This window comes from Marmota marmota, unplaced genomic scaffold (assembly GCF_001458135.2).
Source record: "Marmota marmota marmota unplaced genomic scaffold, marMar, whole genome shotgun sequence".
Taxonomy (NCBI): Eukaryota; Metazoa; Chordata; class Mammalia; order Rodentia; family Sciuridae; genus Marmota; species Marmota marmota.
Genome location: NW_025999891.1, coordinates 4,982,912 through 5,005,435, shown reverse-complemented (window position 1 = coordinate 5,005,435; position 22,524 = coordinate 4,982,912). Strand labels below are relative to the sequence as shown.

General features: G+C 46.2%; 1 long non-coding RNA gene across 2 annotated transcripts; it reads right to left on the bottom strand.

Annotated features, from left to right (window-relative positions):
- Positions 1–678: 678 nt before the first annotated feature.
- LOC125613598 lies at positions 679–18,845 on the bottom strand. 2 transcript variants are annotated; one of them, XR_007344162.1, is made up of 3 exons: positions 18,681–18,845; positions 1,253–1,878; positions 679–1,123 (listed from the first exon to the last, which is right to left on the bottom strand). It is a non-coding gene; the product is annotated as an uncharacterized LOC125613598 (long non-coding RNA). The 2 variants fall into 2 exon arrangements; XR_007344161.1 differs by lacking the exon at positions 18,681–18,845 and adding an exon at positions 3,634–5,109.
- Positions 18,846–22,524: the final 3,679 nt, after the last annotated feature.

The window sequence follows — 22,524 nt, the reverse complement described above, 5'->3', positions numbered from 1 at the left end:
AGAAGGGAGACCCTGGAGAGTGGGCAGGTCCCCTTGTGCCTCTTTGGGCAGCATGTGGTCACAAGTCAGTGACTGGAAATCTTCATGTTTTTTTCAGAAGTCAGGGTGAAGTTTTGCAGGGGGGCAGGGAACCGGAAATGAAAGAGTCTCCTTTGAACTTCTGGGGAGAAAGGCTGAGCATCATTGGAAAAGGTGTGGACTTTGGAGTTGTGTGCACCTGAGTTTGTTGGGCCAGATGCATCCAATGTGTCATATTGAGGAGCCCTGGCTGACGAGGTGCCAAGTGCACAGCCAACCTTCCCCTACCCATAAGATACAGGACTCTGACCATAACATATTACTTTCTCAACCACTTGAGGGTTGCCTAGCATAGGAGGTAATTACAGAATCTTATGTAAAACTTCTGTTGCTCAGGCAGATGCCCAGCCTGCACATCCTGAGTGCAGAGGAGTGGTACAAACCCAGCCAGCTCAAACAGGATTTGCAGTGTACTTTTTGAGCTGTTGTTCTGAGACACTTTAGAGCAGAGCAGGACACTCATCCCCCAGTCAGCCTCCCGGTTTTTGTGGCACACAGATAAAAAAGCATGGGCTTGTCCCGAAAATGAGCTGTTTTGTTTTGTTTTGTTTTGTTTTTGCTTAAACTTGCTTAGATTCTATTGAAAGGCTTGAAACTCTCTCAAAACAGCCTAAATCTTTATTAAGTCTCCTCAAATCTCCCACATCTGCTATGTGGTTGGATCACTCCAGAATCAGGACATGTCCCTAACCTTCTATTAAAGGCCTTTGACTTTGTACCATGTCACTACAGCATCAGTCAACACTGCCTATAAATATGGATGCTATGCTAACAAGATGTATTGCTAATTTAGTGGCAGCGAAGTGCAGGCCTGGGGGTGGGGAGGGGCACATACACAGAGAACAGTATTGAAAAACAGGAGTGATAATTAGGGTTTAATAAATGGTAATTTGCTCCTTGCTGATGCATGTGTCAGGGAGAAGCGAAACAGAGTGGGTCCCTTCCAGAAAGTGGACTGGAGGTAGCATCATTTTTATCTTCATGTTGCTCAGTATTGAAGCTCCTTCTCGTTTACCTACAGATCCTCTCCTCCGAAAACAACCTCCTGTGGAACAAAGGAGAAGGCAATTAGATAAGAAATATTTATTACTGGGACCAAATTTTAACGGGACTCACAGAACCTCTTGGGTCAGGCCCCCAGAGGCAAAGCAAAGCAAAGAATGAAAACAATTACCTGGATCATTCAAGGGGAAGAAATCATTTTTGCTTGAATGAGTGTCTGAAGTATGGGAATGATTTTTCCCATCCTCTGCTTGGTCTGGTGGTGGAGACCTGGTGGATGGATTCAATAGCCAAGAATGGAAGCTGTGTTTGTGTGGAGGGAGATGATCGGGAACAGTGGAGCCCTGGTGGTAGGGTGGTGGGTGGAGACCAGCCAAGTCCAGCTGGGGCTAGGGAGAGATTCCTTGGAGCTAGACAAGAAAGTCAGCAAAGCTGAAAATCCACATGGAGATCCCAGGCCCAACAGACGAGGAGTACAGTCTGAAAAGAGCCATATTTGGTGACGGAAGCTGGGAAACTAGAAAATCAAGCAAAACAGAATTGGGAGGAGAGAGAGAGAGAGAGAGAGAGAGAGAGAGAGAGAGAGAGAGAGAGACATAGGAAGGGTAAAACATTTGTCTATGCCAGAACTTTCCAAACCTGGCCACACATCAGATTAACGTGTTGAGCTTTTAAATGCAGATTCTTGGACTCCAGTGGCAGAACCAGAGAGGTACAACTTCTCGAGGATCAGAGTGGTTTGCTACTGTGAAAATGGATGGTATGCTGTCATTCGGTGGGTCCTGAAATTCTCCCCTTCTGAAAGACAGTTATTTCAATTTTGAATGATGTATCATTTGCAGTTCATTCGCCCACTTGTTATTCATTTTTCATATACCAATTTCCAGCGGAGGGCAACACAGTATTTTCTGATCTTGCTATAAAAATTAATAGCAGCTAATTGTGGTGAACTTAAAATTCCACAAATTATGTGATACTCTTTTTCAGGAGGCAAAACTTCATTCCCCTATCCCTGAACACTTGGTGCCTTGCTGGTAACAGATAGAATACAGCAGAACTGACAGTGTCTGACTTCCAAGGCAAAAAAGGGCTTTGCAGATTCTCTCTCTCTCTCTCTCTCTCTCTCATATTATTCACTGCCAGAGCTTCCATGTCATGAGGACACACAAGCAGCCTCCAGAGATGTTCATGTAAGAGGAACTGAGGCCTCCTGCCATCAGTCACTTGAGTGCGCCATTTTGGAGGAATACCCTGAAAGAGATTATGGGACCTCAGCACCCCTTTTTCTGGTCTCTGTGGCTGCCATGAAGTGAGCAGCTTGCTCCACCACGCATTCCCCACCTTGATGTCCTGCCTCACCACAGTCAACAGGGCCAATCAACCATGGACTGAATCCTGCACAACTGTGAATCCAAACAAATCTTTTCTCTTCATAAGATGCTTATCAGAAGATATTTGTTACAGTAACAAAAAGCTAACCTACTACCCTAAGTTAGGCATTGAGTGATTTGCCCCAAGTCATACAGCCTGGATTTGCACCAGGCAGTGTGACTGCAGCACCCATGCTCCTAACAATGTCTCTGGTAGAGCAACAAATGCCAGTAGGTACCAAATTCTTGACTCCTGGCATGAGACAAGTGGTCCGCTTCAGCTTTTCATTTCGGAAGCTCTGCTCACACACACTCCACTAACATCACCACTTAAGAGTCAGTCAGTCCCCTGGCCCCTCCCTTATTTCTTACCCTTACCATTCTGATTCAGCCCCTCATCCTTCCTGTTAGTTTTAGCCCCCTTCCTCGAGGATTTAAGTTCTCCTTCCTGTAGTAAATGGTCTCATGTCCCCCACCCAAATATATATCCAAGTCCTACCCCCTGATGTCTGTGAATGTGACCTTGCTTGAAAACAGAGTCTTTGTAGATGTGATTAAGGTAAGAATCTCAAGAGGAGATCATCTGGGATTTAGGATGGGTCCTAAGTCCAATGACTAGTGTTCTTATAAGAGAAAAGAGAGAGAGGGATTTGAGACACAGACATGGGGGAGAGCCACATGAAGACAGAAGTGGAGATTGGAGGGACGCACCTATAAGCCAAGGAGCACCCAAGAGTTGTTGAGCCACAGAAACTAGGAGAGACGCACAGAATGGAATCTCTCAGAGCATCCAAGGAACCAACCCTGCCAACCCCTTGATGTTGGATTTCTGATCTCCCGAACTGTGAATGAGAGAACAGCAAACTAGAAGCATCCTGGTGAAGTCTCCCTGTCTACAGCTCTACATTTAAACATGTAGATACTTGGGGATGAAGGGTGCGGGGGAACAAGGAGGTGCGATCCAGCACCATCACTTTTCTGCCTTTGATAGCATATAAAATTTCCCATAAAACCACAGCAAAGTATAACTTAAACATTTAAGTGACTCCTTCAGATCCTTAATGATGCTATAAATACAATCCTGGTATAATTTACAAAACTATTAAAATAAATGTGTCCACTAAAATTAACCATTGCTACCTCCCAGCACATGTTTACACACATAACCTAAGTGCAAACTTACCTGACTATATACACCCGTGCACCAATGGTAAATGGAAGGTCTGGGTGCTGTTCACAAATGAACAGGGTATGTGCGTGACTTGAGGGCATCTTTCAAGGAGAGCTGGTCTTTCCATCTCACCTTGTCCTTCAGTTTGGAGAAATGCCTCCCCTGGCTGGATGCCCAGATGATGCCATCCATCCATGAATTTCACATTATGCACAGAAAGGTACTTCTGAAAATGATCGCCCCATCCTTTCCATGTGATTCAGCTCATAGAGAGAGCCTCCACTTGGACCTTGACCATTTCTCATGTCACAGAGATATGAGCTGAGCCTCAGGCCGTGGGAGGTTTGGGAGCAGGGGAGGGGTGGGTTAAGATTTGTTTGGCATGTTTTTGAGCCATGAGATTTGAAGTCTGTATCCAAGGAAGCATGAGCCCAGGGCCTGAATTTAATTCATCTTCAATGTCATCACTCTTGGGTCTGTCTTGCATTTGTGCATTAGAACATTCCAGAAGAAACTGTAGAGGGTTGAGGTGATACCCAGGAGTCACAGGACTCAATGGAAGAGGGACAAGAAAGAGCTTACATCTGCTGTCTCGTTCACTGGGACATCCATGGTGCCTAGCATATGGAGAATGTTGTAAATAAGTGTAGAAGGAAGGGAGGCAAGAGAGAAGAGAGGAAAGAAGAAGAAAAGAAAAGAAATTCTAAATAATCTAAGCCCTGAGGAATCCAGCTTCAAGTCCTGTTTCCACTATGTGACTTTGGGGAAATTTCTCTAAATCTCCATATTCCTGAACTTTTCTATTATAGGACCATTGCAAGTCTTATACAACATCACTCACATAAAACATCCAGAACATTGACAGGGAATAGGTGCTCCGTTCCTCATATGTCCACTGAATGAATGAATGAATGAAGTCTATCTGTCCTGTGGATGACGGGCCCTGGAGTTTAGGAGCATTGCATATAATGCATTGGGACTAGACAATTGCTTCCTGAGGTTTGTCAGCAGATCGCTGCTTGCTTCCTTATTTATGTGCTAGGTTTTCATCATTCGCCATCCACATTTAGGGGATTAATTCTCTGGGACATATAACCAGTAACACACCAGCCAGCCAGACAACGGATACAGATAACAGCTGCCAGGGTTGTAATTCCCATTCCATTGACAAGCCTTCAATGAACCCAAGAAGAATAGAGCAGCTAAAAGCTTCCATTCAAAGTTAGTAACAATGAGTTCCGAGTGTGTGTGTGTGTGTGTGTGTGTGTGTGTGTGTGTGTGTGTGCAGGAGGAGGGTGGGCAGCCAGCCCCCATGCTTTGGGTCAGCACAGAACAGAGGCCAGGCAGATGGTGCACCAGGAGCCCACTGAGATTTCAGGGAACTGATTAAAGTTTTCCAATTTATAAAAGAAAAGTTTAAGAGGTATTTTTTTCTTGGCGGGTGGATACTGGGGATTGAGCACAGGGGCACTCTACCACTGAGCTACATTCCCAGCCCTTTTTATTTTGAGACAAGGTCTCACTAAGTTGCTGAGGCTAGCCTTAAACTTGCAATCCTCCTGCTTCATCCTTCTGAGTCATTGGGATTACAGACATGTATGTGCCATTGTGTCCAGTTTAAGAGCTTATTTTTCTTCTTCTTTTTTTTTTTTTTTGCATACAATACCATTGCAACCTTTAAAAAAAACGTTATAGTTGGATTGTACCATGGTTCAGCTGTTATGAAAAAGTTGACTGGTTCTTCTAAAAGTTAAACTTTAAATTACCATATGATACAGTAATTCTACTACTATGTATATACCCCCAAAGAATTGAAAATTACTATTCAAACCAATTCATATGCAGGCATGTTTATCCCAGCATTCTTCAGTAGCCAAAAGGAGGAAACATGCCAACGGTCCATCAACAGATGAAATGGATACACAAATTGTAGTATATCCATACTGTGGAATATTACTCAACCATGAAAATAAATGACATTGATACATATTATGACATGGATGAACCTGGAAAACTCCATGCCAAATGAGAGAAGTCAGATACAAAGGTGACAGATAGCATGATTCCATTTATAAAAACTATCCAGAAGAGGCAACTCTATAGACACAGAATGAAGATTGGTGGTTGCTAGGGGTGTGTAGGGGGAGGGAGTAGAGGAGAGAAGTTGCTTAATGGGTGAAGGTTTTTACTTTAGAATTACTTTGGAAACATTTTGGATCTAAATAGAAGTGGTAGTTGCATAGTAGTATGTATGTGCTACTTTCCACTGAATTGCTGACTTTAAAATGGTTAATTTTGTCTTATGTGAATTTCATCTGAATTAATTATTTTAAGAATTGCATTAATTAATATAATTACCTCAATACATACACAAGATAAAGAAAGATTCCAACTCCACAGACAGGTATATGTGAAAAATAAGCCTCCTTTCTTACCTTAACCTCAGTTCTCCCCAGAGGCAATTACTAGAATTTTTTATGTATCCTTTCAGAGGCATTGTAAGCCTATAAAACATACCTACATTCTTTGTATGTGTAAAATAATAGTCTGTTTTACACATTGTTCTGATGTGAAGAACGTTTTAAGAACACAGTTCTTAAATCCAAGAGCTTTGCCACACACCTATAATCCCAGCGACTCAGGAGACTGAGGCAGGAGGATCGCAAGTTCAAGGCCATTCTCAGCAACTTAGTGAGGTCCTAAGCAACTTAGTGTGACCCTGTCTGTAAATAAAATATAAAAACAGATGGGGATATGGCTCCATGGTTAAATGCCCCTGGGTTCAATCACCAGTACCAAAAAAATAAAAATAAATAAATAAATAAAAATTCTCCTCTGCTCTCATTATCTACCTCAGGCCACCTCCTGCCCCTGCAGGTAACCCCCATTCAGCTCCCAGCAACCCTGAGCACCACGGCCTGCCAGGCTCAGACTTCTTCTGCAAGGTGGAGCCAAGCCCGACCTGGCCATTTATGTTATCCCCAAAGCTCAGCCTTTTGAATCTAGATCTCTAGAACCTGATGGAATTCTCACTTTGACTCTTATTATCCAATGTCTGAGAAACCAACTCAAAATTAAGACTGATTGACTAACTAGAATGCCAAGGTGTTTTAAAATGCCTACCGGTTTTTGAGCCCCTGCCGATGCACTGGGGTTAGGCACTTCTTGCCACATTCCCTTGGGGCGGATCTTATGGAAACCCATTTCACAAATGAGGAAGGAAATGGAAGCTTTAGAGAAATTACAGAACTTGCCAGCTCATGAGAAGGAAATCCATTTCCTACTTTTTGTTCTACCCCCTATTACTACATGGTTCCAAAACTGTCACTCACGAGAAGGGGATCTTAGCAGCTACTGGCACATGTGCATGTTCTAACAAGGTCCCTGGGAACTAGATTGTAATCTGGAGATGAGCAAAGAATGAGAGCCTCTGGCTTAATGCCCCTTGTGGTATCGTCCACAACGTTACAACCACGCTAGGCTCGGCCCACGGCAGAACTGAACTCTCCATTGACCAGAATATTAGCATGAAACCTTCCTCTCCTTGTAGAGGCTGATTAAATCCTGGCAGATTTCCTGTCCCTGATCCATCAGGATGCCAGGCAGCACTGTTAGCGGGGCAAACAAACCCTCGAATCCATCAACCTAGATCTGAATCTCAGTCCCTCCTTGTATCAGCCAGGAGACTTCAGATGCATCACTTTTTATTTCCTTCCTTTTTTATTTTTTTGGTATCAGGGATTGAACCCAGGGGTGCTTAACTACGGAGCCACATCCTCAGTCCTTTTTAATATTTTATTTAGAGACAGGGTCTTGCTAAATTTCTTAGGGCCTCGCTGAGTTGCTGAGGCTGGCTTTGAACTCGAGATCCTCCTGCCCCAGCTTCCCCAGCCCCTGGGATGACAGAGTGGGCCACGGCGCCCGGCTGGATGCTTCACATCTGCTCTACCAACTGGATCACAACTCCCAGCCCAGAACTCAGTCACCGTGGGCTCCCCCTCTCCCTCCTGCCCACCAGCAGGGTGTCCCCAGGCGCTCAGTATACTCTGTCACACATTCCAGTCCTGAGGGTTGTCTCTGGCCATGTTTATGGGGCTTGGGTAATTCTTAATCCTCTCCCTCCCGGCCCTCTGTCCCCTTTGCCCTCAATCCAAACAGGCATATGACCAGCTCCTGGCCCCAGATATAAAAAGGACATTGTATCTGAGACTGGGAGCCCAGAGCTCCTTGGGTCGGATTTCTACCTCCCATGGTCACTAATCAGGCTCTGGGAGTCACATGAGGACCCGTGACCCCCCAGCCCAGATGGTCTTCTGTCTCAATGCAGACCGAGTCGCAATCCTGGAGACAAAGCAGCTGCACTCCGCCTGATGCCCAGAAGCTCCAGGCAGACTCACCTCATTCTGCTAGCGAGTCCTCTCCCTGAGAAGCCGGGTAGTACATGAATTCATAAATGGAATCCTCTTCTGATCCTAATGATTACTGTTATTCCAGGGGATCCTTGTCCTTGGCGTATTTTCTCCAGATTGTGTCTCCTTCAATTGTGGGGCTGAGCTGTTATCTATTGAGTGTTTACAACATGTAAGTGGATTATACGTGAGTGAATTCATCCTCATAACAGTCTTGGAAGGTGGGTACTGTTTCTGTCCTCAGTCTAAAGACCTGAGCAATGGCCAACATTGATCCAGCACTATGGAGCAGATGCCCTTCTCCATGCTTTATGGTTATTAACTTAGTCCTGTATCGCTGCAGTTTTATGATATAGATGCTACAGCCGAGATCTCCTATTTACTGAGATTCAGAGAGGTTAAGCAAGTAGCCCAGGTTATACAGCCAGCAAATGCCAGAGGCCAAGATTCAAGTCTGGGAACTGTGGCTCCTGACCATTCTGCTACTCTGCCTCCTGTTTTCCCCGAGGCAGGTCTCATAGGTACTGTCAAGCAGCCCACAGCTACCATTACAAATCGATAGGGTGTGAGCCAGACGAGGCCTGGCTCAGCCACGTAGGTTCCTGAGGCACCGAAGGACAGATCTCACTGATTGATTTCTCAGCTGGGTCTTTAAATGTCAGCGTGTGCGTGACAACCTCAGGCCTTGGGCACAGAAATAAAATGCAGAAGGAAAGGACATTCTTGTGCATGGGATGAGAGAGAGAGGCAGGGCAGAGGAAGAGCAACGGCCCAGAGCACACGGGTGTGTGGGCCCCTGGAGGCCACGGGGTTGGGAGTCCCATGAGAGCGGTACCCTTGACCTTGGGATGCTGTGAAGCCGTTTATAGTGTGACACTATAGCCCAGGAGAGATGGGTTTTAACCTGATTTAGCTCTTCTGTCTGTATTGATTGGTCACCACTCGGAACTGCTTGTTTAGACCACTTGGCCACCAGAGCACAGCCTGTTGTCACCAAGGCAGCAGGACAGAGCAGTGACAGCACACCCTCCCTCCCACTCCCTGACCCACACAGACCCTTCCTGCAAAGCGCTCTGGGCCTGCCCAGCCCATTCACCCACTGCTGGAGGAGCTGAGGGGACAGACAAACACATGACAGAGACAGAGAGTCCTTTCTACTCTCAGGCAGGCTGGAAAGAGACTGATAGGGTAAGGAAGGAAAGAAATCCACCTGAGGTGGATCTCAAATGTGCTCTGTGCAATCAAGTGAGAAATTGAGGCCATATGAGAAAGGGACTTGTCGGGAGCGACAAAGGGAAGGGGAAGGAAACCCAGAAAGAATCCTCTAAGGAAGTGACACTGGGGAAAAGAGACCATTCTGAGATCTGGAGGAAGACTCTCAAGGTAGGGGCATAGCCGAGGCAAAGGCCCTGAGGCAGGAGCAGGCTCGGCCTTTTGGACCACAAGAGAGCTAGTGTGGTGACATTCAGAGGGTGGGGATCAGATGGATGCCCTCCTCCACTGCTCTGTCCCTCTGGGATGACTCTCACTTATGAGCAGCCCAGGCTCACTCACCCACAGGACTTGACCCCATCCCACCCAGGGGCATGACTGTGGATTGGCTCCTTGTCCTCAGAGTCTGGGGTCAATAATTTCAGCCGTGTCTTAGAAGGAGATCCAGGGTGGGAGGTGGAGGAAGGGCTCCGGTCAGGGAGACCCAGAGGAACTTCCTGATCTTCAGGGACCACCGAAGATGGTGGTCTTCTAGCCCAGCTCCCGTCACATCTCAGCTGACCATCCATCCATGCATCCACATCTACCCTGGGTTCCGTCTCTGGGACGCTGCTCCTGGGCCCACATTGGCAGTGACTGTCTCATTTCACTTAGGGCAACTCCCTCTCATTTGCCTAGCACGGATGAGTCCCACTCCAGGAGGGAGACCTTCCAGAGGCCCAATCCCGTCTAACTGCTGTTTGTTTGTTCCTCTGGCATTTGTTTGAAGGTGTGTTTGATGTTCCATTTCCTGTTGTCTGGTGTTGGAGTTTTCCGAGTGTCTCTTCCATGGTACCACGAGGTCCCGGGAAAGCTGGAGTTCAAGTGTTGGTTCTGCTGGGTCCTGGCTGAGGGGCTTTTGGCAGGGCCCTTCACCCTTCCAGGTCTCAGCCTCCTTTCATTCCCAACTTCCTTTGATCCCTAAAACCAGTTTATTGGTTTATTGGGCAGTGGATTCCAGGCAGGACCGCGGGACAAAAAGGGAAGTGAGACAGGGAGAAGAAAGAATCCCAAACAGGGTACATTATTCAACAAGTGACTACACTGGGAAACTGGGATTCAATCCTGCTGGGCAACTTTGGGAGACAGTATAGAATACAGCTTCCTAACCTGGCTGAACATTGCAGACACCTGGGAGCTTTAAAAAGTGTAAGGTGTCTGAGTCCTACCCACAGAGGTTTGGATTTCATTGATCTGGGATTGCTTGGCACAGTGCCAAGTGTCTACAATCCCAGTGATTAGAGAGGCTGAGACAGGAGGATCTAAAGTTGGAGGCCAGCCTCAATAACTTAGTAAGACCTTAAGCAACTTAGTGAGATCCTATTTCAATATAAAATTAAAAATTAAAAGGCTGGGGAATGTAACTCATGGTAAAGTGCTCCTGGGTTCAATCCCCAGTACAAAAAAAAAAAATTTTTTTTCTTAATTGGTCTGGGACTGTGAACTGGGCATCAAGACGTTTCTTATATTCTCCAGGTGGTCTAATGTGGAGCTGAGTTTGAGGTCAGTGATACAGAATACATCTCACTATATTTCCCAGGCTGGCCTTGAACTCTTGGGCTCAACAATCCTCTCAGTCTCCCAAGTAGCTATGATTACAGACCAGCACCCTCGTGCCAGGCTAATATCCATATTTTACAAATGAGGAATTCAAGTCATCAGGAAGAAGACTATTTCAGAGGCTTCCTGATGTTCCAGGCAGAATGCCAGGCACTCTACATCTGTCATTAATAATAGTAATAATATCTTATGTACACTGTGCACCTACTATGTGCCAGGACCCTTCCAAGTGCTCGTTTAAATCCTGATAACACTCCCATGAGGCACATATGGGCACATATTTGTAATCCCTATTTCACAAAGGTGGCAACTGAGGCTTAGGGAAGTAAAGTGACTTTCCCAAAGTCCACAGAGTGGACTGCCACTGAGTGGACTGCCACTCAGGCTGTCCAGCTGCCGAGCCTCTTCCCTTAACCATCACACTGATGACCTCCATCACCCGTTCCAGAACCCAGGGACACTTAACCACTGAGTCACATTCGTAGGCCTTTTTATATTTTATTTCGAGATGGGGTCTTGCTGCGTTGCTTTGGGCCTCACTAAACTGCTGAGGGTGACCTTGAACTCGTGATCCTCCTGCCTCAGCCTCCCAAGCCACTGAGATTACAGGCATGTGCCACTGTGCCCAGCTCTGGTTCTCTTAAGCATGCCCAAAGACCAGCCCAAAGAGCAAACCCTGTCAGCTGTCTGATGAACCTCATGGGTCTCAGCTACAGCTGGGACCACCTGTCCACAGGCCTCTGCAGGAACACCCAAGGGCATCAGATGGGTACCACTCAGCACAGAACTGACCTCCCAGACCCACAAGGCTGCTGGTGGGCTCTGAGCAGGGCCTGCTGTTCCTGCTGGGGTGTGCCATGCCCCCATTTCCATCCTATTTTTAAACCAGGGCTGTGGGGGCGGCCAGGAAGTTTGTGCTTGCCTGGGGTGAGCACAGCCAGGCCTGTATCCAGTACCCAACAGCTCCTAGGTACCCAAGTGACCAGATTCATCAGAATCCCGCCTTCTGTCTCCTCCCAGACTCAGTGCCCCCCCCCCGTCCCTTTGAGAAAGTCCAGGAGGGCTGCTCCACACTCTGAGAAACACTGTTGACAACCTAAGGGCTTGTAATGAACCAAATCATGCTGAATTAATTGGATGTCGTTAGCCGATGTCAGGGAGGGGGCTGGGGAGCAGCAGCAGCCACCAAGCCTGGGGAAGGGAAAGGCGGAGGCAGGACAGCCCACAACACAAAATGCTCGCACAGCTTGTGCGAGAGAAGAATTCCTATTGTCAGTTCTTGCCGAAATAGCCAAGGCACCCACTCTCGCCTCAGACAGCACCTCTATTCTGAAACAGGCCCCCCAGCCTGGAGCTTCCAACAGTGCGTCTCGCCTCCTCCAGGTGCAGCTGTCCTTGTTCACAAGAGCCATAACACAGCCAGGATGACAAGCAGGAGCCGGGACCAGCCCCCACGTCCCGCTGAGATTCAGGGTCAAATTACAAAGGAATCAAGAGACCCCAGCTCTTGGCTGTCCGTCCTATTTCCTGTCTTGATGGGACCGGCAAATGAAGAGTCCTGATGTTCATCACACCTGGTTCAGTGTTGGGGGAGGCTCTGGAGGGCAGGTGTGGGAGCCCAGAGGCTGTGCAGAAACAAGAACATGGGCGGCTAGGAGGAGCCCAGAAGTCTTATTCTAACTCTGCTACCAATGGGCTGTGTGACCCTGGGTAATTCACTCCCCTCTCTGAGACACCAGAGTCTTCAGCTGAGGGGTGGCAGTGTTGGAGTGAACAGTTCATCTCAGGTTCATTTCAATCTGTGGATCTCAGACATTGGAAGGAGGCAGGGGTCTTACAGGCATTGCTAAGGTTTAGGAATACTTTCTTTCTTCTCCTCCTCCTCCTCTTTCTTTCTCTTTTTTTTTTTTTTCCAGTACTGGGGATTGAACCCAGGGCCTCATGCATGCTAGGCAAGTGCTCTACCACCAAGCTGCACCCCAGCCCAATTTAGGGATCTTTACATGCACCTTACACTGTCTGTGGGTGGGAAAAAATAGCTCCTGTGCTCACAGGTAGTATTATTTTTCCAAATGAATGTAGTTATCAATGGCCATTGATAGATGTTTATCTTAAAGCAGCCACTGCATTATAGGAATTTATAGGAATTTTGGTTGTTGTTTAATACTTTATCTTTTTTCATTTCTTTCAGTTGTGGTAAAATACATGGAATCTAAAATTTGCCATCTGAACCATTTTTAAGTGCAGGATTCAGCGGCATTAAGTCTATCTGCACCATTGTGCAGCTACCCCCACCATCTGTCTCCTGAAGTTTTTTGTCACCCCAAACTGAAACTCTGCACCCATTAAACACTAACTCTCCATTCCTCCCTCTCTCTACTCCCTAGAAACAACTGTTTGTTTGTTTTTTTTTAATCAAAAGACTCTAAAAATGCAACATCTGTTTCTAGGGAAATGCATGGAATATCCAGATGTGGAGGAGTCTGACTTCCTGAGCAGGTGGGGGCCCTTCGCCTAAGTGTACTATACCCCTTCTTAAGCTGATATCTAATGATTTTCTGTTTTCTAATGTCAAGAGAGAAAAATCAACTTACTTATTGTTTTTTCCTGGTATGAGGATGAATTCATTTTTTTCATTTCGACACAGGATGGAAATGTGACAGTTGAGTCTACAGAAAGAGACTGCAGAGGAGCTGGGGCTGGGGCTCAGTGGCAGAGCACTTGCCTAGCACGTGTGAGGCACTGGGTTCCATCCTCAGTACCACAAAAATAATAATAATAAATAAAATAAAGGTATTGTGTCAATCCACAACTAAAAAAAAAAATTAAGAAAAAGAGCCTGCAAAGAAGTCAGAGTAGAGTGCCCTCTGAGGGGCTGGCAAGGTCGTAGGGAGGTTTTGGGAGATTTTGATCTGAGGGTAGTCCCCTGGGTGTATACCTACAAAAAAACATCACTAAGATGATTGCTTCCGATTTATGCACATTTCTGTATGCATATAACACCATTTTTAAAAAGAAGCGAGGCATTTGGTTTAAGTGGATACAAATAACTTTGCAGGCAGGGAAAGGCCATACCTTTTACCTGCCAGGTTGTTACATAATTGTGTACCTTGGTTGTACAAGCAATGTGGAATTTGTTCTGTCCTGAAATAATGCCAAGTAATGGCAAAGAAAAATATGTGGAGTGCCTTCTATGAGCTGGGCCCTGTGAAATGGCCTGGGGACAGAGGGAAGGTCTCTGACCTCACGGATACAGGTTGCTGCATTGATCATCTCTATCTGCTCCAGTATCTCACCACTATCTCCCTCCTCCACCGAAAAAATTCGAAAACATGCGTGGTCAAGTTTTTCCACCTGGCCTAAACGGCTTCTGTCGCAATCTAAGCTCATTTCCTCTTGCTACTTTCTCAGCAGAGGGCATCTTAAAGATTCTCTGAGGGCATACAGTGAAGCTCCAGGCAGATGATCATTATTGGGGAATAATCCTCTTTGTCAGGCAAAACAATCTCTGTTCCTTTGTAAACCTGTCCACCTTCAAACTCTGACCATTCTTGGTTTTAACAAGGTGGTATTGCAACTTACCTGTGTTTCTTTGACTCAGACTGCTTTTTTTTTTCTTTTTTCTTTCTTTCTTTTTTTTTTTTTTTTTGGTGTGGCAAGGGACTGGGGATTGAACCCAGGTGTACTTAACCACTGAGCCACATCCCCAGCCCTTTTTAAATTTTTTATTTTGAGACAGGGTCTCGCTAAATTGCTGAGGCTGGCTTTGAACTTGTGATCCTTCTGCCTCAGCCTCCCAAGCTGCTGGGATTACAGGCATGTACCATCATGCTGGGTTCGACTCAGAACTTATTGATGATAGACTGATCATATTTATGAAGTACCAAATATGTGCATAGCATAGTGCCTGTTACATAGTAATCACATGCAAATGAGTTACATAGTAGGTACACATGCAGACATGCAGTTCATCATATGGAGAGGTGAGTTTATAAGTGGATCAATGGAAAAGCCATAATCTTAGAGAGGTTAAAGGACAAACTGAGGGTCACACAACAGTGGCTGAACTGGGAAACACCTATCCCTGACTTAGGCCCACCCCTCTTGCTTTGGCAGGCCACAGACACACCATAAAACTTCCCATCTATCCCTTTGAAGAGGTAAGGTTTGATTTACATCAGCCATCAAGGCAGAAAAAATATGGGCCTTCAAACTTTTATTTCCTTTTTATTATTCCTGGTGATGCACAGAAACATCATCCAAAACATTAGCAATTACTTTGAAGCTGCATGTTTCAAAGGTTTAGGGATGGGGTATTTTCCAATTTGATAAGTCAGGTTGTTTTCTGCCAGGCAGGCCCAGGGCCATCAGCGGGACTTGGAGCTGATTCAAAAGCAGAATTGATCTTTCAAGCCTCATTTTCATTTCCATCAGCACCCTATCAGACACCTTATCCCTGAGCCAGTTCCTATCCATGTATAATTTATACACTTGATTTCAATAGATTAATCTCTGCCTCGTTCACTGTGGGGTGAAGCAGGGAGAAGTCTCTTTCTTGTTTTCCATTGGGAGAATGAGCATGTATATTTCCATAGATTTCATTCTGTTTCCACCTAGAGAATTACTTTTTTAAAGATTAATTCCAAGCTCACTCTCATATTTATTTCGTTTTTAGGAACGGGTGGAAAAGTGGGCACGTATGATGATTTCTATTTATGTGGGCCTATCCCAGGTGTATCTGACAGGAGGCCAACCTGTCACCTGCTGATGCTTAGGAATGGCCATTCACTTTAGGGGTGAGACAGGGATGTGGGGAGACGGCTGAAGCCTCACCTAGCACCACCATCTATTAATCTCTAACCCAAGAATAGTTCCTATCCCTCGAGCTCCCAGGGTTTCCTCAAATAGCTTAATTAGATCCCCTGGAAGAATATCAGGACATTGCCAAAGAAAGATCAAGTTCTCTGTCCCTAACCAATTTCCAGAATACCAAATGCTACTGTTCCTCTCTTTCTCTCTCATTTTTTTTTCCCCCAGCCTGTTGCCCTCTGGGAGAATATAATTCAATTCTTGAATCCCAGGGTTTCAAGAACTACCTCTTCTCTCATACCGGAAGCTTCTCCTCTAGAGATCTGTGCTTCTCTGCCACTAGCAACTTCAGCCCTGGAAATCAAGCCACAGACTCCCTTCTGGAAGTTCCTCCTGGTTGGGCAGTGTGGCAGACATACTACTGTCTATGATGGCTACAACAAGATCTCCCATCCCACATGTTCTTATAATGTGACATTGATGTTTCTTCCATCAAGAGTTGTGTGGTGCATGTCGGTGATCCCAGTGATTCAGGAGGCTGAGGCAGGAGGATGGCAAGTTCAAAGCCAGCCTCAGCATCTTAGCAAGGCCCTAAGCAACTTAGCGAGACCATCTCTCAAAATAAAAAACACAAAGGACTAGGAGTGTGGCTCAGTGGTTAAGCGCCCCTGGGTTCAATCCCTGGTACAAACAAAAAGGAGTTGTGGTCTACATTTTCTCCACCTGAATCTAGACAGACTGGTGACTATAGCAGAAGTAATGTTTTTGCTTTCTCGTGGTTCTTTTGGAACTCTTATCCTTAGAGCCCAGCTGCCATGCTGTGAGGAAACCCAGACCACATGGAGAGGCCACGTGTAGGTGTAGGTGTCGGTGTCGGTGTCTGGGGGACTCCTAGCCAAACAGCCAGCATCCATGTCAGTCATGTGAGTGAGGAAGCTCTTGAAATGTATTTAGCTCCAGCAAACACCTGAAGGTAACCACCCAAGAGAATCTAAGCAAGAACCACCTAGTCAACCCCAATTCACCCACAGATCCATGAGATGAGAGTGCAATGATTGCTGGTATTGTTTCAGGCCACTCATTTTAGGCGATGATTCATTTTGCAACAGGAGATAACTGAACCAGGCAGGGTTAGCAGAACAAGTGAAGAAAAAAGACAAAAGTGAGCTCTGGCAGCATTTCCACCTCCCCAGCTTAAAAGGCATCCCACATTTATACAAAATCGCATGCAAATGAGTGCTGGCAGACTCGGGTCCTCCCTGCCCCCCCTCCCTCAGCAGACATTTGGAAAGAAGGAGGAGATGGGGAAGAAAGAAGCAACATTCACTGTGTGCCTGCTACACACCAAGGAGGGTCTTCTAACCCATGATACAGCAGTAGAAACTGAGGTCCAGAGAAGTTAAGGTCAAGTGCACTGACTCCTGGCAAGTGTGCTGTTTGCAAAGAGAAGTCTGAACTGGACTGAGTGAGATACTTTGGAGGCAAGAGGTGCTCAATAGGTATTAGTCAAATGAATGGAAGAAGAGATGCCTGTGCTTCAGCTATTTTCTCTGGGCAACCTTTTTCTTTCCTGGTGGTTCAGAGGACAACCCACTTGGTTTGCTTTTCCCAGGAAGGATGAGGGTGCGGTTGTGAGTGGAGCCCAGGACTCCACTGTGGAGGGGACCGCCCTTCCTTACAAGCTGGGGGTCACCATCCTGTCCTCCCTCTCCAATCGAGTCCACAGAGAAGCAGCGACACAGGGCTGGGAGGCTTCTCTTTGTACCTGTGTCCTCTTCAAGCACAACTGGGATCAGAAACCACTTCCTCCCTTTGACATAGGCATTTAAGGAAGACCAGAGACCCTGTAGTGACCACAGCTTTCTCCTGTTCTTTTTTTTTTTTTTTTTTCATTCTAACAAATCATATTTTCCCAGAAAAGGGGAAAAGAAAGCAAACACGGAAAGAAGGAATTCACACCGACTAAACATCTGCCAAGACCCAGCCAGTGTCTAATATACATTCACCATCTCATTTTATCCTCATAGTAATAATACTATGCGGTCCATATTATTATTCATATTTTACAACTAAGGAAACTGAGGCTCATGGAGGTTAAATAACTTCCCCAAAGTCACAGAGCTCATGGGATTTTAGTAGAAGATTTCAAGCTCAGCTAAGCCTGTGTATCTCCTTCCTGGCAATCAGAATCTTCTTGCCCTAAAGCATATGGGACCATCACAGTGCCCAGAGATAACCTCATCTCCCCTACCCAAACATCACACGTGGCACTGGGACGATCAGCACTGGTGAAAACCACTGGCAACTTACTAAGTACACTGTGTCTAAAGCTGCCTCTGATTCTTCACTTCACTGCAAGACAAATGAACTTCAGACACATAGCACTGCCCTGAATGCATTCCTGAGCCTACTGCCTACCATGGCCTTGAGCTCAGACCAAGTAAATAAGAAGTCCGTGCTCATTCATGTTCCTGACCTTGCCTGCCAAGGAATTTCATTTCTCATGTTAGCATAGTCCCACGATAGCACAGTTGAGCACCCAGGCTCTGGATACTACCAATACTACCTGGGTTCAAGCCCTGGTTCTTAGCACTAAATAGAATCTCTAGCGAGTCACTCAACCTGTCCTTGGCTCAGTTTCCCCACTTGTAAAATGGGGCTAATGAGAAAACCCAGCTCACAGGGTTGGGAGGAATCGGTGAGTTAGTATGTGGAAAGTGTTGGAAGTTTGCTATTGATGCTATTTCTGGTTTCATCTAAACACCACCTGAGCCTACATCATTCATACCCAGAAAAGAATCCCTGCCAGGGCATGCAGCATCCTCCTCTGGAGACCGCACTGAATGGCCCTCCCTGTTCAACCTCTGCACTAAGGGAGAATGTTCTCTGACACTGGCTGGGTGTGGCCTTAATAACTCACAAGGCATTGTCCCCGTTTCCCTTCCATGTGGCACAGACGGCCCCCCAACCACCACCTTCAGTCTTCACCTTGACTCCCCACACCATTTCCTCAAATTGCCTGAGCCTGACCTGGAGGCAGTGCCACACACTGAGGAAAAGCAGTTGCTCCTTCTGTCGCCTCCTCCCTTCCATTACAAGGTGAATCAACTCCTCAGAAGGGACTCGACAGCCAGAGGGCGAATTGGTGATCTCAGAGCTCGGCTCACTAGGTTCCAGGCATCTCGAAATGCCTGTGACCTTTTCCATCCCTCTGATGCATTAATGCCAGGCTTTCCAGTGGCTGGGATCCCTCCCCCCAGCACACAGCCCAGTTACAGAACCACCCTGGCATGTCAAAGGATTCTAGGTTCCAAATGGCACAGGTTAGAATTTACTGAACGTGTTAGTGGTTTTCTCCCGTCGGTATGCTGACTGTTGAAAGCAAAGTTCACGGCAGGGTGGCCCAAGCTGCAGAAGCAGAAAGTGGTTTTTTTTTGTTTTTTTTTAAAGATATTTTTTTTTTTTTGAGAGAGAGAGAGAGAGAGAGAGAGAATTTTAATATTTATTTTTTAGTTATCGGCAGACACAACATCTTTGTTTGTATGTGGTGCTGAGGATCGAACCCGGGCCGCAGGCATGCCAGTCGAGCACGCTACCGCTTGTCCACGTCCCCAGCCCCCAGAAAGTGGTTTTTATTTCACACCTCCCTCCTTCCTTCAACACAGCCACCCTGAATGTACCAAGATAGCTTCATGGTCTTAGTCCATTCCGGCTACTGCAACAACAGGGTACAGACTAGGTGACTTATAAACAATGAAAATTCATTTCCCACTGTTCTAGAGGCTGGGAAGTCCAAGGTCAAGGTGCCCGCAGATTTGTTTTCTGGGTTTGTTTCCTGTTTCATAGAGGGCACCTTCTCTCACTGTGTGTTCACGTGGTGGAGGGGGCAAGGGATCGCTCTTGAGCTTGTTTTATAAGGACACTAATCCCATTCATGAGGGCTCTGCTCCCCATGACCTAATCACCTCCCCAAAGTCCTGCCTCCTAATATCATCACCTTGAAAGTTAAGATTGCAGCATATGAACTTTGTAGGGGACACAGACATTCAGACCATAGCACACCATCCATCCTTCTGTGCACCTTGTCCCTGTTCATCTGCCTTCAGTGTACAGCATGCACATGCATCCCCTGGTCCCTGCTCTCAACGGACATCTCTGTTTCTGTATCAGACCTGGCCCTTATTTGAAGCAAGTCATATGCTGATTGGCATGTATTGATTGCCTCATTTGTTCCTTACAAATACCCTGGGAGCTGGGCATAGTGGCACACACCACCTGACAGTGGCTTGGGAGGCTGAGGCAGGAGGATGGTGGGTTCAAAGCCAGCCTCAGCAACTTAGCAAGACCCTAAGCAACATAGGGATATACTGTCTGAAAATAAAATATAAAAAGGGCTGGGGATGTGGCTCAGTGGCAGAACATCCCTGGGTTCAATCCCCAGTATAACAATGATGATGATGATGATAACAATATGAAGAAGGTTTTGTTACTAGAGGATTTTCTGTGGTGTACTCATTAACTAGCGTTGTCAGAAACACCAAAATTAAAGGCCTAGATGAGCCCCACAAATAGTTAGATTCAAAAATTCAATGCCCTTGACACCAAGATCTAAACACACACCCTGGTCATATAAACTCAGAAAGCAAGCAAAGCGTTGGACAGAGCTCTTCCTCCAAGAGATTTTACACCAAAAAAATGGTCCCACAGTCCTAAATTGTTGCTGGTTCTTTCAGCGGGGTGGGGTGGACTAGGGATTGAATCCAGGGCCCTGTACATGCAAGGCAGGCACTCTACCTACTGAGCTATATCCCCTAAGTTTTGAGAAACATTAGATACTCTAATTCCTGCCTAAAGATTTTCAAAACTCTTCAACCAATTATAAATTTGAGATCTTTCAGTATAGACATTGGTTTCCCTTTATTTAACTCAGTGTTCCTCTAGCTTATTTAATTCCAGAACCCTCTTTTCCTTTTCAGGTTCCATGGAATTCATGTGCTATGAAACCGGCGTTTGGAAAACTGTTCTGGTATTTCTACCCCCATATCCTCACCCACCCCTGAATCAGGCTAGGTTCATCTGTACATCATCAACCTTCCAGCTATAGCCACGCACTACATAGGTGTGCCACCAAGGCCAGAAGTACATGGCTAGAGCCCAGAGTAAATGCTTACACTTCTGCTACTGATAGTGCCCTTTGGTCACCCCTCTGGCCCCCGGGTCCTGGGGGCAGGGCTAGTCCAATCTGGAATGGACCATCTTTCACTTGAACACTTGCTTTTGGGCAATTCCGGTCCCCCAGGGCTCCTAATGGCAGCCCTGTCAGATGGCCTGCCTGCTTCCTGCCAGATAGGACATGCTGCATGAAGAACGCCTGGTGATAAGCCTGGCTGGAAGGGGAAGGACTTACTAAGACAGCCCTTGAGCTGGGGAATTGGCCTCGGTTTGAGCAGAGGCATCCAACAGCTTGCAAGGCAAAGAAGCAAACAGCTCCCCAGCACAGAACGCCTTCACAAGTGCAGGGCGTGTGAAAGAGCCCACCTGTCTCAACACCACCCCACCCACCCAGGTAACACCCAAGCAGCAGCTGCAGCAGCCACCACCGCCTCCGCCCCCAACAAAGTCATGTGAATGCTACCAGCTCTTGCCTGTCAGTGCCTAAGAACAGGGCCAGTGTGACTGGTACATTTTGTCTAGCACAAAGCCCAGGACAAGGGATCAAGAAATAGTAACTTATGCAAAAAGGCCAGGGCAATGTGGGGGTGGGGGTGGAGGGGCCAATGGAATCAATACAACTTCTTTATGAAATTTGCATTCTCAAGCCAGGCATCCTTGCTTTAAAGCATCTGGTTTAACATTGCCCATGACTAAGATCCCCATGTGCATATACATATCTCAGATTGGCCAGCCTGAGATTGTGGAATGGGTCCACCTTACGTGTATCGTGTGTTCTTTGCCTCTGGATATCCCAGTGTATGCTTGAGTGGCAAGAGGCCAAGTCCTTGACCTTGGACTTCCCAGCCTCCAGAAGAGTGGGAAATAAATTTTCATTGTTTATAAGTCTGTACCATGTTGTTGTAGCAGCCTGAATGGACCAAGACCATGAAGTTACCTTGGTACGTTCATTGTTGAAGGGAGGAGTGAGGTGTAATATAAAAACCACTCTGCTTCTGCAGCTTGGCAAGAACATAAGAAAAAGCCAAAATGGAGGAAATCTGCTACATAACATTGTCGGGAAAAAAAATTGATAATTAACATTGGCATCGGTGACTGCTTGTCTTTCCAGCCTCCATTCCATCCCAGAAGAGGTTTCCTATGCCAAGAAATTTACAGCCCCTCTCTTGGATTGCTACACTCCACAGTAAGCATAGGACAAACACAATAATAGAGGGCAAAGCAATTAACCATTTCCTCAGGTCAAAGTTCCAGCCTCTTATTGCCTTGATAATTTACTCTGCAAAGTGGCAGGAGGCACCTTGGCTCAGAGTCACTTCCAAATCCATTTAAAAGTCCCTGAATATTCTGCTGAGTCTGATTTCACTCTATGAACAGGACAAAAAGCAATAAGGTCTTCAACACTCCATTGTTTGGTGCTAAATATCACCCCTGATACTTATTGAAAAGCCTATGATTATAATACTACTTGGTTTTCCTGCAAAGCTTCCATTTCCTGGTACACTAGGAGAGAGAATTAGTGGTTTTATTGTTTTTGTGTGAGTCTTTAGAGCAGTGGATCAAAAATTATATCACAGGGTGCCATCCCTTCTCTACCCCATCTTCTATTTTCATCGAGATCTTAGATCTCTCAGATCCAGCCTCAGGTTCTCACGGAAAAGTTGTGGAAGTTTTGAGCTTTCAGGAAACATTCGAGAAATGA